The sequence below is a fragment of the Microcaecilia unicolor genome, chromosome 2, assembly GCF_901765095.1.
Source record: "Microcaecilia unicolor chromosome 2, aMicUni1.1, whole genome shotgun sequence".
NCBI classification, from domain to species: domain Eukaryota; kingdom Metazoa; phylum Chordata; class Amphibia; order Gymnophiona; family Siphonopidae; genus Microcaecilia; species Microcaecilia unicolor.
The window spans coordinates 334,973,669-334,989,751 of record NC_044032.1 but is presented as its reverse complement, the minus strand read 5'-3'; the positions used below and the strand labels follow the sequence as shown (position 1 = coordinate 334,989,751).

The window sequence follows — 16,083 nt, the reverse complement described above, 5'->3', positions numbered from 1 at the left end:
TAGCTATAATTTGGGTTCTTTTTTCCCCCATGCATGACCTTACACTTGCTCACATTAAACATCATCTGCCATTTAGCCTCCCAGTCTCGTAAGGTCCTTCTGTCATTTTTCACAATCCTCTCTCGAATTAACGACTTTGAATAACTTTGTGTCACCAGCAAATTTAATTACCTCGCTAGTTACTCCCATCTCTAAATCATTTATAAATATATTAAAGAGCAGCGGTCCTAGCACTGACCCCTGAGGAACCCCACTAACTACCCTTCTCCATTGTGAATACTGCCCATTTAACCCCACCCTCTGTTTCCTATCCTTCAACCAGTTTTTAATCTACAATAGGACATTACCTCCTATCCCATGACCCTCCAATTTCCTCTGTAGCCTTTCATGAGTCACCTTGTCAAACGCCTTTTGAAAATCCAGATACACAATATCAACCGGCTCCCCTTTGTCCACGTTTGTTTACTCCTTCAAAGAATTGAAGTAAATTGGTCAGGCAAGATTTCCCCACACTAAAGCCATGCTGACTTGGTCTCAGTAATCCATGTCTTCGGATGTGCTCTCTAATTTTGTTTTTAATAATAGCCTCTACCATTTTCCCCAGTACCGACGTCAGACTCACCGGTCTATAATTTCCCGGATCTCCCCTGGAACCTTTTTTGAAAATCGGCGTTACATTGGCCACCCTCCAATCTTCCGGTACCACGCTCGATTTTAAGGATAAATTGCATATCACTAACAGTAGCTCCGCAAGTTCATTTTTCAGTTCTATCAGTACTCTAGGATTAATACCATCCGATCCAGGTGATTTGCTACTCTTCAGTTTCACCAATTTCATTGGCCCCTAAACTGTTTCCCTGTCAGCAAGGCCTAAGTGTTCTGTTTTAAGCATGATTAGTAGGACTGATTTCCTTTTAAAGATTTCTCCTAGAAAGAGAATTCTTACATCAGAAGTCTATTCCCTGGTTTAAAACTAGTATTCAAGATTGGCAATTATTCTTACCATCATGGCCTACCAGGATTGCCAAGAGGTAAGGGCGTGTATAAGCAAGCAGTTCGCCATCCCAGGACCTCAAGAAGGATGTTTTTCCAGGCTTCAAGAACTGAGTACTAGGCAGGATAACTCATTCATTAAAATCCAGTCCCCTTAGAACTTAGCAAAGGGTGGTCTGACCATGCAATATACTTATTCCAGTCCTTCTCTTGCCCAAACCAGATTAGGGATATAAAAAACATCTTCCAAAAAAAAAAAATAATAATAATAATCACAGGACCTAGTCCAATTTTATCCTCAATTGTGGAAATGCTGGAAGGTGGTGTAGGTAGCCTTAGGGGCCCTTTTACTAAGCCGCATAAGCATCTAAGCGTGCCCAACGCATGCCAAAATGGAGCTACCGCGTGGCTCTTGCAGTAATTTCATTTTTGGCGCACGTCCGATAAGCCTGGCAAATAATTTTTATTTTCTACCACGCATATCGAACACGCGCCAAGTGGCATTTGGCGCATGTAGGTCATTACTGCACAGTTACCGCGTGGTAAGGTCTCAGACCCAAAATGGACACACGGCAATTTTGATATTGCCACACGTCCATTTTCGGCAAATAAATTTAAGAAGTCCTTTTTCACAGGTGCGCTGAAAAATTATTCTGCGCGTGCCCAAAACCCACACCTACACTACCGCAGGCCATTTTTCAGCGCACCTTAGTAAAAGGGCCCCTTAACCATGGATATCAAACTGGCTCCCCCCCCCCCCCCCCCCAAAGAAAAGGAAATCCCCTGACCCTGCTGTGCTGTGGTTTTTGACTGATGTAGCTAGCACTACTCAAAGAAGGAGAAAACAACTTCTAATTATGAGGCCCAGAGTTCTGCAAATTGGGGTATTATTTCTTATGAAATCTCCATGCAAATGTTTTGTTAAATATAAGAATATGACGTACATTTGTCATAATCCATTTGTTTGTAATTTTCCTAAAGTGATAAATGCCCCGTGTCATCTTCAGACAGCTCGCCCAGTGCCATACCTTAAATCTGCCTTCCATTATTACTCAGATTAGATCACTAGATGCCTTTTTCTTATTCAAAATGATTATTTCTTTATGATTCCTCTTGTAAGTTTTTCTGCCCCTCCCTTTGTAGTATTTAGTTACAGGATTTGTATGAGAAATTTCTTTGTTTTCTCCTTTGTTCTGGAATATGAATTTGCTTTACTTTTCCTGTATTTCTTACCAACCAAGTGTATACTTATTTAATTCTAAATTCTAGAAATAAAAACACAAATTTTAAAAACCACATTTTCTACAGGGTCAAGCAGACAAAATGGTAATATCTAATATATTTTTTTGAGCATCAGATAATTCCCAAATCATGTAGTAATACTCAACAATGAGCAATCTCTAACAAGGCATGACAGGAAGGTCTAAATTCATATATTAAATGCAGGATATGGTAGGCCTTTAGCCATCCATCTTGTGTTGCCTCACGCACACTCGCTTAGCTCAGATATATAAAAGACCCTTGGTCATAAACCAGTATGTCAGTTTCTCTCTGTTAGAGAAATACCAAACTTCCCTATTTTCCTTCTACAACCAGAGCTAAAACCAAATAAATACATCAAAATGAAGGACCATCTCAAATCACAGAACCTGTTTCTTATAGACAGTGAGGAAGCCCTAGCAACTGTACACAAAAGACACTATCATATTACCTTCACTAAGACTTTTGGTAGCAACAGTTAGTAGAGAGAGTACTGCCTAGGTGTCTGTGTTCTGGAGTTAGTAGATGCCAACAAATAAGAGACCTGTACGGTCCATCCAGTCTGCCCAACGAGATAACCTCATAGTATAAGGTATGATATGTATACTTGGTCTTGATTTGTGCTTGCCGTTTTCAGGACACAAACTGTAGAAGTCTGCCCAGCACTGGCTTCTCTTCTCAATTACTGGTCTTGAAATCTAATCACCGTTAAGCTTGTTTGGTTCCACACCTTCTATACAGGCTTCCTTTGTGTTTATCCCACACATTTTTGAATTCCGTTAGTTTTCATCCCCACCACCTCCTGTGGGAGGGCATTCCTGGTATCTACCACCCTCTCAGTGAAAAAATACTTCCTGACATTAATCCTGAGTGTCCCCCTTCCCCCGCAACCTCAGTTTATGTCCTCTAGTTCTACCACCTTCCCGTCTCTGGAAAAGGTTTGTTTGTAAATTAATACCTTTCAAATAGTTGAATGTCTGTATCATCTCACCTTTCTCTCCTTTCCTCCAGGGTATACGTGTTCGGATCCTCAGGTCTCTCCTCATACGTTTTGCGATGGAAACCCTATACCATTTTGGTCACTTTTCTCTGAACCGCCCTCGTCTTTTTTTGTTCTTAGCAAGATATAGCCTCCAAAACTGAACGCAATACTCCAAGTGGGGCCTCACCACCTCTTTTCTTCTGCTGGTTATACCCCTCTCTATGCAGCCTAGCATCCTTCTGGCCATGGCCACCGCACTGTCACATTGTTTTGTCACCTTGAGATCCTTGGACACCATCACCCCAAGGTCCCTTTCCTGAGCTGTACCTATGAATTTCCTCTCTTCTCCTATCTGGTACATCTCTTTGGATTTCTGCACCCCAAGTACATCACTCTGCACTTCTTGGCATTAATTTTAACTATTTCACAAAAATGTACTTCCTTTATGACATTTCATTCCTTTTATTTACAGATAATCATATGATGTACAACAAATCACCTATGCAGGTTCCGGAACTCACCCATCCAAGTCTTTCACTTCTCCACTCATTCATCTGCATACCCCTTTCAGAATACACATTAGCCCACTGACAATGCTGGTTACATCAACACATACTACTGAATTTAATATATTTTTATTTTATTTTAGTGCATTTCTATCCCACATTTTCCCACAAGCGCAGGCACAATGTGGAGTACAGTAGTTCAAGAAAAATTACAATAAAAGAAAGAAAGGTAGAAACATAGGATGACAGAGCTGGGATGAATTCACAGAAAATACATAGGAAGGAAAAACTGTCCAACAAGTGCAATTGGGTTAGAGACCCACTTCAAACTACAATGGGAGAGTCAAAAGGAGGAGTTCGTTATGGAGTAGGCTTGCGTAAATAGGAATGTCTTTAAAAACTTCTTAAATAATTGATGGTCTGATATCCCTTTTAATCCCTTTTAGTTCCCAATGAATGTACACTACCCGCACACCAAAAAATAGTATTTATTTTTTTGTGGAGGGGCGCGCCTGGAGACAGAGAGTGTGTATTCCAGCACTAATCACTTAGCGCGTCCACATACCGCAGGATTACTGTAGGAATCCTTACTGCCTATAAAGCGAATGCTACATACCTGTAGAAGGTATTCTCCGAGGACAGCAGGCTGATTGTTCTCACTGATGGGTGACGTCCACGGCAGCCCCTCCAATCGGAATCTTCACTAGCAAAAGCCTTTGCTAGCCCTCGCACGCCGATGCGCACCGCGCATGCGCGGCCGTCTTCCCGCCCGAAACCGGCTCGTGCCGGCCAGTCTCATATGTAGCAAGACAAAGACTAGGGAAGACACAACTCCAAAGGGGAGGCGGGCGGGTTTGTGAGAACAATCAGCCTGCTGTCCTCGGAGAATACCTTCTACAGGTATGTAGCATTCGCTTTCTCCGAGGACAAGCAGGCTGCTTGTTCTCACTGATGGGGTATCCCTAGCCCCCATGCTCACTCAAAACAACAACCATGGTCAATTGGGCCTCGCAACGGCGAGGACATAACTGAGATTGACCTAAAAAATTTACCAACTAACTGAGAGTGCAGCCTGGAACAGAACAAACATGGGCCTAGGGGGGTGGAGTTGGATTCTAAACCCCGAACAGATTCTGAAGCACTGACTGCCCGAACCGACTGTCGCGTCGGGTATCCTGCTGCAGGCAGTAATGAGATGTGAATGTGTGGACAGATGACCACGTCGCAGCTTTGCAAATCTCTTCAATAGTGGCTGACTTCAAGTAGGCTACCGACGCTGCCATGGCTCTAACATTATGAGCCGTGACATGACCCTCAAGAGCCAGCCCAGCCTAGGCGTAAGTGAAGGAAATGCAATCTGCTAGCCAATTGGATATGGTGCGTTTTCCCACAGCCACTCCCCTCCTGTTGGGATCAAAAGAAACAAACAATTGGGCTGACTGTCTGTTGGGCTGTGTCCGCTCCAGATAGAAGGCCAATGCTCTCTTGCAGTCCAATGTGTGCAGCTGACGTTCAACAGGGCAGGAATGAGGACGGGGAAAGAATGTTGGCAAGACAATTGACTGGTTCAGATGGAACTCCGACACAACCTTAGGCAAGAACTTAGGGTGAGTGCGGAGGACTATTCTGTTATGATGAAATTTGGTGTAAGGGGCCTGGGCTACCAGGGCCTGAAGCTCACTGACTCTACGAGCTGAAGTAACTGCCACCAAAAAAATGACCTTCCAGGTCAAGTACTTCAGATGGCAGGAATTCAGTGGCTCAAAAGGAGGTTTCATCAGCTGGGTGAGAACGACATTGAGATCCCATGACACTGTAGGAGGCTTGACAGGGGGCTTTGACAAAAGCAAACCTCTCATGAAGCGAACAACTAAAGGCTGTCCTGAGATCGGCTTACCTTCCACACGGTAATGGTATGCACTGATTGCACTAAGGTGAACCCTTACAGAGTTGGTCTTGAGACCAGACTCAGACAAGTGCAGAAGGTATTCAAGCAGGGTGGGTCTGTGTAGGACAGGAGCGAGGATCTAGGGCCTTGCTGTCACACCAGACGGCAAACCTCCTCCATAGAAAGAAGTAACTCCTCTTAGTGGAATCTTTCCTGGAAGCAAGCAAGATGCGGGAGACACCCTCTGACAGACCCAAAGAGGCAAAGTCTACGCTCTCAACATCCAGGCCGTGAGAGCCAGGGACCGGAGGTTGGGATGCAGAAGCGCCCCTTCGTCCTGCGTGATGAGGGTCGGAAAACACTCCAATCTCCACGGTTCTTCGGAGGACAAATCCAGAAGAAGAGGGAACCAGATCTGACGCGGCCAAAAAGGAGCAATCAGAATCATGGTGCCTCGGTCTTGCTTGAGTTTCAACAAAGTCTTCCCCACCAGAGGTATGGGAGGATAAGCATACAGCAGACCCTCCCTCCAGTCCAGGAGGAAGGCATCTGATGCCAGTCTGCCGTGGGCCTGAAGCCTGGAACAGAACTGAGGGACTTTGTGGTTGGCTCGAGATGCGAAGAGGTCTACCAAGGGGGTGCCCCACACCTGGAAGATCTGTCGCACTACACGGGAATTGAGCGACCACTCGTGAGGTTGCATAATCCTGCTCAACCTGTCGGCCAGACTGTTGTTTACGCCTGCCAGATATGTGGCTTGGAGCACCATGCCGTGACGGCGAGCCCAGAGCCACATGCTGACGGCTTCCTGACACAGGGGGCGAGATCCGGTGACGTAGTACATGGTAACCTGGTTGTCTGTCTGAATTTGGATAATTTGGTGGGACAGCCGATCTCTGAAAGCCTTCAGAGCGTTCCAGATCGCTCCAGAAGATTGATCTGCAGATCGCGTTCCTGGAGGGACCAGCTTCCTTGGGTGTGAAGCCCATCGACATGAGCTCCCCACCCCAGGACAGACGCATCCGTGGTCAGCACTTTTTGTGGCTGAGGAATTTGGAAAGGACGTCCCAGAGTCAAATTGGACCAAATCGTCCACAAATACAGGGATTTGAGAAAACTCGTGGACAGGTGGATCACGTCTTCTAGATCCCCAGCAGCCTGAAACCACTGGGAAGCTAGGGTCCATTGGGCAGGTCTCATGTGAAGGCGGGCCATGGGAGTCACATGAACTGTGGAGGCCATGTGGCCCAGCAATCTCAACATCTGCCGAGCTGTGATCTGCTGTGACGCTCGCACCCGTGAGACGAGGGACAACAAGTTGTTGGCTCTCGCCTCTGGGAGATAGGCGCGAGCCGTCCGAGAATCCAGCAGAGCTCCTATAAATTCGAGTTTCTGCACTGGGAGAAGATGGGACTTTGGATAATTTATCACAAACCCCAGTAGCTCCAGGAGGCGAATAGTCATCTGCATGGACTGCAGGGCTCCTGCCTCGGATGTGTTCTTCACCAGCCAATCGTCGAGATATGGGAACACGTGCACCCCCAGCCTGCGAAGTGCCGCTGCTACTACAGCCAAGCACTTTGTGAACACCCTGGGCGCAGAGGCGAGCCCAAAGGGTAGCACACAGTACTGGAAGTGACGTGTGCCCAGCTGAAATCGCAGATACTGTCTGTGAGCTGGCAGTATCGGGATGTGTGTGTAGGCATCCTTCAAGTCGAGAGAGCATAGCCAATCGTTTTCCTGAATCATGGGAAGAAGGGTGCCCAGGGAAAGCATCCTGAACTTTTCTTTGACCAGATATTTGTTCAGGGCCCTTAGGTCTAGGATGGGACGCATCCCCCCTGTTTTCTTTTCCACAAGGAAGTACCTGGAATAGAATCCCAGCCCTTCCTGCCCGGATGGCACGGGCTCGACCGCATTGGCGCTGAGAAGGGCAGAGAGTTCCTCTGCAAGTACCTGCTTGTGCTGGAAGCTGTAAGACTGAGCTCCCGGTGGACAATTTGGAGGTTTTGAGGCCAAATTGAGGGTGTATCCTTGCCGGACTATTTGAAGAACCCACTGATCGGAGGTTATGAGAGGCCACCTTTGGTGAAAAGCTTTCAACCTCCCTCCGATTGGCAGGTCGCCCGGCACAGACACTTGGATGTCGGCTATGCTCTGCTGGAGCCAGTCAAAAGCTCGTCCCTTGCTTTTGCTGGGGAGCCGAGGGGCCTTGCTGAGGCGCACGCTGCTGACGAGAGCGAGCGCGCTGGGGCTTAGCCTGGGCCGCAGGCTGTCGAGAAGGAGGATTGTACCTAAGCTTACCAGAAGAGTAGGGAACAGTCTTCCTTCCCCCCAAAAATCTTCTACCTGTAGAGGTAGAGGCTGAAGGCTGCCGGCGGGAGAACTTGTCGAATGCGGTGTCCCGCTGGTGGAGCTGCTCTACCACCTGTTCGACTTTCTCTCCAAAAATATTATCCGCACGGCAAGGCGAGTCCGCAATCCGCTGCTGGATTCTATTCTCCAGGTCGGAGGCACGCAGCCATGAGAGTCTGCGCATCACCACACCTTGAGCAGCGGCCCTGGACGCAACATCAAAGGTGTCATACACCCCTCTGGCCAGGAATTTTCTGCACGTCTTCAGCTGCCTGACCACCTCCTGAAAAGGCTTGGCTTGCTCAGGGGGGAGCGCATCCACCAAGCCCGCCAACTGCCGCACATTGTTCCGCATGTGTATGCTCGTGTAGAGCTGGTAGGACTGAATTTTGGCCACGAGCATAGAAGAATGGTAGGCCTTCCTCCCATAGGAGTCCAAGGTTCTAGAGTCCTTGCCCGGGGGCGCCGAAGCATGCTCTCTAGAACTCTTGGCCTTCTTTAGGGCCAAATCCACAACTCCAGAGTCGTGAGGCAACTGAGTGCGCATCAGCTCTGGGTCCCCATGGATCCGGTACTGGGACTCAATCTTCTTGGGAATGTGGGGATTAGTTAATGGCTTGGTCCAGTTCGCCAGCAATGTCTTTTTTAGGACATGATGCATGGGTACTGTGGACGCTTCCTTAGGTGGAGAAGGATAGTCCAGGAGCTCAAACATTTCAGCCCTGGGCTCGTCCTCCACAACCACCGGGAAGGGGATGGCCGTAGACATCTCCCGGACAAAGGAAGCGAAAGACAGACTCTCGGGAGGAGAAAGCTGTCTTTCAGGAGAGGGAGTGGGATCAGAAGGAAGACCCTCAGACTCCTCGTCAGAGAAATTTCTGATGTCTTCCTCCTCTTCCCACGAGGCCTCACCCTCGGTGTCAGACACAAGTTCACAAACCTGTGTCTGCAACCGTGCCCGGCTCGACTCCGTGGAACCACGGCCACGGTGGGGGCGTCGAGAGGTAGACTCCCTCGCCCGCACCGGCGAAGCTCCCTCCGCCGACGTAGTCGGGGAGCCTTCCTGGGAGGCGACCGCAGTCGCACCGACGCCGGAGACCTCACCCCGGGCGATGGACCAGCCGGCGCCATGCTCGACGGTACCGGTGGCGCAAGCACCCCTGGTACCGGAGGGGTAGGGCGCAACAGCACTCCCAGGATCTCTGGGAGAACGGCCCGGAGGCTCTCATTCAGAGCGGCTGCATAAAAAGGCATGGAGGTCGATGCAGGCGTCGACGTCAGAGTCTGTTCCGGGCGTGGAGGCTGTTCCGGGCTGTCCAGAGTGGAGCGCATCGACACCTCTTGGACAGAGGGTGAGCGGTCCTCTCGGTGCCGATGCCTGCTGGGTGCCGACTCCCTCGGCGACCCAGAGCTCTCGGTGCCGACACGGGAAGGGGACCGGTGATGATGCTTCTTCGATTTTTTGGAACGAAGCACGTCACCGGAGCTTCCTGGCACCGACGAGGAGGACGTAGAATCCAACCGTCTCTTCCTCGGGGCCGAGACCGAAGAGGGTCGGTCTCGGGGGGGCTGTACCGCAGGAGCCCTCAGGGTAGGGGGAGACCCACCCGAAGGCTCACCGCCACCAGCAGGGGAATGGACAGCCCTCACCTGCACTCCAGACGAAGCACCACCGTCCGACGACATCAGCAGACGAGGTCCCGGTACCACCGACGTCGATACAGTCGTCCGATGTCTCAGCGCCGATGCAGAGGGTCGATGCCTCGATACACTCGATGCACTGGCGGCCGAGGATGAAGGTCTGGACGCTGAGGACGTCGATGCACTCGATACCCCCGGTGCCGATGCCGACGAAGAGCCCGAGAACAAAATGTTCCACTGGGCTAACCTCACTACCTGAGTCCGCTTTTGTAAAAGAGAACACAGACTACAGGCCTGAGGGTGGTGCCCAGCCCCCAGACACTGAAGACACGACGCGTGCCTGTCAGTGAGCGAGATTACCCGGGCGCACTGGGTGCACTTCTTGAAGCCGCTGGAAGGCTTCGATGTCATGGGCGGAAAACTCACGCCGGCAAGATCAAAACTCGAAATGGCGAAAATTGGCACCACAAAAATAGGGAGAAGAAAATCTCGACCGAGGCCTAACTAAGGCCTACCCCAACGATGAAAGAAAACTTACCGGGGCGAAAAGCTCGAAATACGGGAAGGGAAAAACCAAAAAGGGCCCTCCCGAAACACTTTCTCAAACTTTCTCTGAAGAAACGAGTCAAAAACGACGTGCGAGGTCAACTTTCCGGGGCATGAACGGCGAAACACGACCGTATCGAGCACGGACAAAAGAAGACTGGCCGGCACGAGCCGGTTTCGGGCGGGAAGACGGCCGCGCATGCGCGGTGCGCATCGGCGCGCGAGGGCTAGCAAAGGCTTTTGCTAGTGAAGATTCCGATTGGAGGGGCTGCCGTGGACGTCACCCATCAGTGAGAACAAGCAGCCTGCTTGTCCTCGGAGAAAACAGGTGTTGGTAAGTACTTCTGCAGTTTTTTTTTTTTTAATGGCCGTATGCTAATGGGAACATTAGCGCACGGCTATTAGTTGAAAAGAAATAGAAATCGGCCATTTTGCAGCTGCAGCAAAAATAGTCTTAGCACACAGGAAAAACCCACTTTAAGGCACACTAAGGCCAACTTTTACCGTAGCTTGGTAAAAGAACCCCTTAGTCTCCTGACATATAGCTCACAAATACTTTTTTTTCAGATAATATAGACAAATTTAAAATATATATATATATTTTTTTCTCTTCAGCATGTCCACCATTTCCAGTACTACGACTACAACCACAATTCTTCTGTCTCCCCACTTCCCCCCCATGATTCTCCAATTCCACTGAGGGTTCACAAGAGAACCCATTTTAGCTTGGTGAAAACTGAGCAGAGTTCTCTTGCTGTTTTAGCTTAAGTGTAAGCACCGAAGGGGGAGTACTTTACATGAACAGAAATCCAGAGAAATGTGTTCTAACAAATTAAAAGACAGAGTTAAAGCACCAAGGCCTTGTCAAGATGGAGAATTCCTTCCCTAACATTTCAAGTTGTAGAACATTATCAAGTTGTAGAACATTAGGATTCAAACCAATCATGGACTAGAACCCTTATCTGTGGTCTGAATTATATTTTTCTAAATTCAAATCCCTCCTAAAAGCTCACGTCTTTGAACTGGCATTTGGTATTCAGTTAAAACTGACCAAGGGTGGACCCAGTTGACCTGCGGCACTTCAGCAATCAAGATGAGAAAATAGGATTTTGTTTTTGCTTTAGTTCTAGTTTTGGTATCTATGCTGTGTGGTAAGCCTATGACATTCCTTTCCTTTACATTTGCTTTTATTGGATTGTATACTGCTGAGATCAGAATCAAGTACTTAATAAACATAAACAAACATAGAACTCATTATGTCAAGAATGTGCTGAGAAGTGGCATAATATTAAAGTTGTGATCGCCTAAAAGGCCTCAATGATGAAATTATCACTGTATGGAATACTACCAACCTACACATTTATGTTGATCATGTTTTGTTAGGCTTGCCGCATCTCATGAGTTACAGATTTGATACTGAACTACAAAAACCCACAGTTACAGTTCAAACTAACCATTATACCCCATTTCTCTATTACTGTAAAAAAAATGATACATGCAATAACAAAATTTGAATGAAAAACTGATAAAAAATAGGCACATAAAAAACTACTATTTTGGCAGTAGTTCACAGCAATATGCTATCCATCTATGGGAAGATATTTGAACTTTTATTTAAAGAACATTTATGAACATGAGAAACATCCCAGATTAACAGGCCCAGTAAAGATCCAATCAGTCGTAATCATTAGCTTTTTGGAAGTTTCAGTTTTGGGTTTTTTTAACCTTTAGTAATCTCATTAGGAGTCACCAACCAGGAAAGGGATTTACGCATCATTGTTGATGATACGTTGAAAGCCTCTGCTCAGTGTGAGGTGGTAGCGACTAAGAAAGAAAATAGAATGTTAGGTATTATTAGGAAAGGAATGGAAAACAAAAATGAGGACGTTATAATGCCTTTGTATCACTCCATGGTGCAATTGCACCTTGAACACTGTGTGCAATTCTGGCCACATCTCAAAAAAGATATAGTGGAATTAGAAAAGTTACAGAGAAGGGTGACGAAAATGATAAAGGGGATGGGATGACTTCCCTATGAGGAAAGGCTAAAGCAGCTAGCTTGGAAAAAAGACAGCTGAGGGGAAATACGATACAAGTCTATAAAATATTGACTGGATGTGAATTGCTTGTTTACTCTTTCCAAAAATACTAAGTGGAGTGAAACGGGTAGACGTGAATTGCTTGTTTACTCTTTCCAAAAATACTAGGACTAGGGGGCACACAATGAAGCTACATAGTAAATTTAAAATATATCAGAGAAAATCTTTCTTCACTCAATGTGTAATTAAACTCTGGAATTCACTGCCAGAAAATGTAGTAAAAGCCAGTTAGCTTAGCATGGTTTAAACACGGTTTGGATAGCTTCCTAAAAGAAAAGTCCATAAGCCATTATTAAAATGGACTTGGGGACAATCCACTGCTTATTTCTATGATAAGAAGCATAAAATGTATTGTACTGTTTGGGGATTTTGCCAGGTACTTGTAACCTGGATTGGCCACTGTTGGAAACAGGATGCTGGGCTTGATGAACCTTCGGTCTCTCCCAGTATGGCAATACTTATGTACTCAACAGTCACTTTGTTGAAAAAGCAGAGCGTAAAACCTCTCTCTCTAAAACCTGACAAAATTTTGTGGCTACAGTCCTTCAATGTTCCAAACTGCAGGCAGGCTTTTGTGCGTCTCTTGTACAACTCCAAGACCTGAAGTCGGGTCAAGCCAAATCCTCTACAGCTGCTCCAGTGTTCCAAATCCTGCCTCACAATATATTACTGATATGACAGCACATTTCTTTCCTCGCTTTGTGTCTTTGCTGAAAGGCTGCCTTACAGATTCCTGCATCATTTCTAAAATTCTAGCACTGCAATTTCCAATCATCATCATCTTGGAAAAAGCCTTCTTTAATAAGATCACCTATATAACTAATATTTCTTCGTGGGAACAGGTCCCTTGGCACAACTACTAAAGCCGTATTTAAACCACTTGATCAGGATTCATAGAACCAGCTTACCTCACTTGATATCACTGCTATTCAAGATGACTAGGTGAAATAGTAGCACATGGGTTAAAACTATCTGCCACCAATGTAGCAAGTAAGATCTGTTCACAAATGCTGAGATCTCTAGACAATCACATTCCCCAATGTCCTACAGCTAACCACGTCAGAAACTACTCTTTTGCCTCGGGTCACACAAAAGCCATCACCTGTAATTGTAGTCCACCACCGCAGCTACCCTAAGCATGACAAAGTTCAACTGGACAGCAGACATTTTACAGTAAAAAAATAACATGACAGGACCAGGAACAAATCAGTTTCTGGGGATCATGCAGAAAGCATTGTAGTATAGCCCACATTCTACCACAGCATGCTATAATAAATGAGCATGCAAATTACTACCACATTAAAATCGCTCCAGTGATCTGCAGCTTATTGATAAATGTCACCTTTCCTGTCAGTGCCGAGTAGTGACTGACTCAGACACCAACAGGAAGGGTGACATTAAAGAAAAAAACAACATACAAACTGGCAGCACCCCAACCCAGCTTTCTGCAGGGCTCCTATTTCAGTCTAGCAGCTTCCTTCTCAACAGTAAAACATATTCCCTGGTGGTCTAGTGCCCCCCACTGACCTCCATCGACACAAAAGTCACTGGTGGTCTAGTATCACCCCTCCCCAATTTTAAAACAAAAATCTCTGGTGTGGCACCCCTCCCATAACCCTTCCAGACCTGTACGTCAAAAGAGGAAGGAGCAATGCCGACATGCTCCTGCCTTCAGCACCGTCTTCAAAATGGCGATGCAATGCATCAGGCGGGTTTAGTTTGCAACATAAGGCAGTGGTTCCCAAGAACTGCATGCAGTGGAGGCAGTGCATGGAAATTTCTCTCATGCATATTCATTGTGGACATCCTGAAAATCTGACTGGCTGGGGTGCCTCCAGGACCAGGTTTAGGAACCACCGACACAAGGGAAACATTCCTTATATGGTAGACTAACCCCATCCTGGTTGCATCCCAAGATGTATCATATGGGGCAGAACACTGCCATTTTGAAGATGGAAGTGCAGGCAGCAGCAAGTGGTCATTGCTCCTGACTCTTCTGAGGTGGAGGGGGGGGAAGAGAGTTGAGAGGGGTGCCATTAGACACTAGGAATTTTTTTTTCTTTTAAAATTGGGGACAGGAGTTTTGGGCAGACTTATACGGTCTGTGCCAGAGCCGGTGGTTGGGAGGCAGGGCTGGTGGTTGGGAGGTGGGGATAGTGCTGGGCAGACTTATATGGTCTGTGCCCTGAAGAGCACAGGTACAAATCAAAGTAGGGTATACACAAAAAGTAGCACATATGAGTTATCTTGTTGGGCTGACTGGATGGACCGTGCAAGTCTTTTTCTGCCGTCATCTACTCATCTCTACTATGGTGGACACCCACTACACTTCCAGGGATATTTTTGGGAAAGGGAGAAGGGGGCCACAAGACTACCAGACCACATGTTTATTTTTATTTAATTTTTATTTATATTGGGGAAAAGGGTACGGGATGGCAGAAGGGACCCTTGCAGAAAGAAGTCCAGGGCAGATCTTCCTCAAGTTCATTTTTAACAGTATCATTTAGGTTAAGAATTAGTCATGTTAACATAGTCTTATTGAGATGGACACTGAGGAAGCTACTGCTTGCCCCAGGATTGGTAGCATGGAATGTGGCTAATTGGGTTTCTGCCAGGTACTTGTGACCTGGATTGACCACTGTTGGAAGCAGGGATACTGGGCTAGTTGGGCCATTGGTCTGGCCCAGTATGGCTATTCTTATGTTCTTATCTTTGTCTGACTTCAAGCTACCATAGCATTCATGTGTGGTAAGACCAGGGTTGCCTTGCACCCTCAGCTTGGAAGTTACCCACTTGTATAGCTGATTCTATCCTGCTTGTCCAGTTTTTTACCTGAAAATTCGACTTAAACAACAAAATAAATCACCTACCCAATACATTTATTTAAAACATTTAGAACCCGCACAATCCATAGGAAGTTTTTTTTTTCCTAGACTCTAGGAGAGTGGTCCTGCCTGGATCTACAGAATCGCATCATCCATGTGTGTAACTAAATTATCCTAACGTTACCAATAAGCAAACTTACTTTCTATTATGTTAGGTACTACAGACTGGTAACAGCCTCCACGAGAGGCAGGTCAATGCCGCCCGAAAGCGACGAACTAATGCACCGGATCCACATGTTTCGAAGAGTAGAGAAGCTAAGAATCTAGTTTCGACTCAGTGCCGCAGCGCCGGGCAGAGGGGAGGAAGAAACGCACACCTCAGCGGCCTCACCAACGATGAATTTCGGCACCACTTAACCAGCGCGAGGGTCACCCCTAATTTATTATGCCACTGCTTCTACTACACAGGGACAAACTAAGCTGACATCGGACCTAGCGGTGTCACAGCGGGCCTGGACTTTGAGGATTATTTTCACCGGGTTAGAACACTCTCGGGGTCAGTTCTTTCTCTACTTCATTACAGAGCTCTGCTGCTACCTACTCACTGCGAGTGGGAGATCCTACAGCCAGCCACCCGGAACCACATGAGGCGACACCAAAAAAAAAAAAAAAACATCGGACGCCAACAGGAAGTGCGCCGTGCATACGTAGACTGCACGTGCCACAGATTCTCAACAGAAGAACTTACATTGCAACCCAGGGCAAGCTAAGAATTAGAAGAGGTCTTCCTTTCGCGCCATTATTCGATTAAGAACGTGTAGCCAGTGTTCCCAGGACTACATTACCCATAATGCTATATTGCTATTTTTGCAAGCACTCAGGAAGTTGCTGGCGGATTTTATTATACTGCATATGATATGTTTGCGAGAAGCTGAAGTAAGGGAGAGAGATTTGGCCATATACAATATGTAGGGAAATACTTTATTTT

At 46.9% G+C, this 16,083-nt stretch overlaps 1 protein-coding gene across 1 annotated transcript in view; it reads right to left on the bottom strand.

Annotated features, from left to right (window-relative positions):
- ZCCHC7 (zinc finger CCHC-type containing 7) overlaps positions 1–15,739 on the bottom strand; it is a 746,336-nt gene extending 730,597 nt beyond the window's left edge. The window contains exon 1 of the mRNA XM_030194364.1: positions 15,701–15,739. The gene's annotated coding sequence lies outside the window, so the exon portion shown is untranslated. The remainder of the gene's footprint in view (positions 1–15,700) is intronic.
- Between the last annotated feature and the right edge of the window lie 344 nt (positions 15,740–16,083).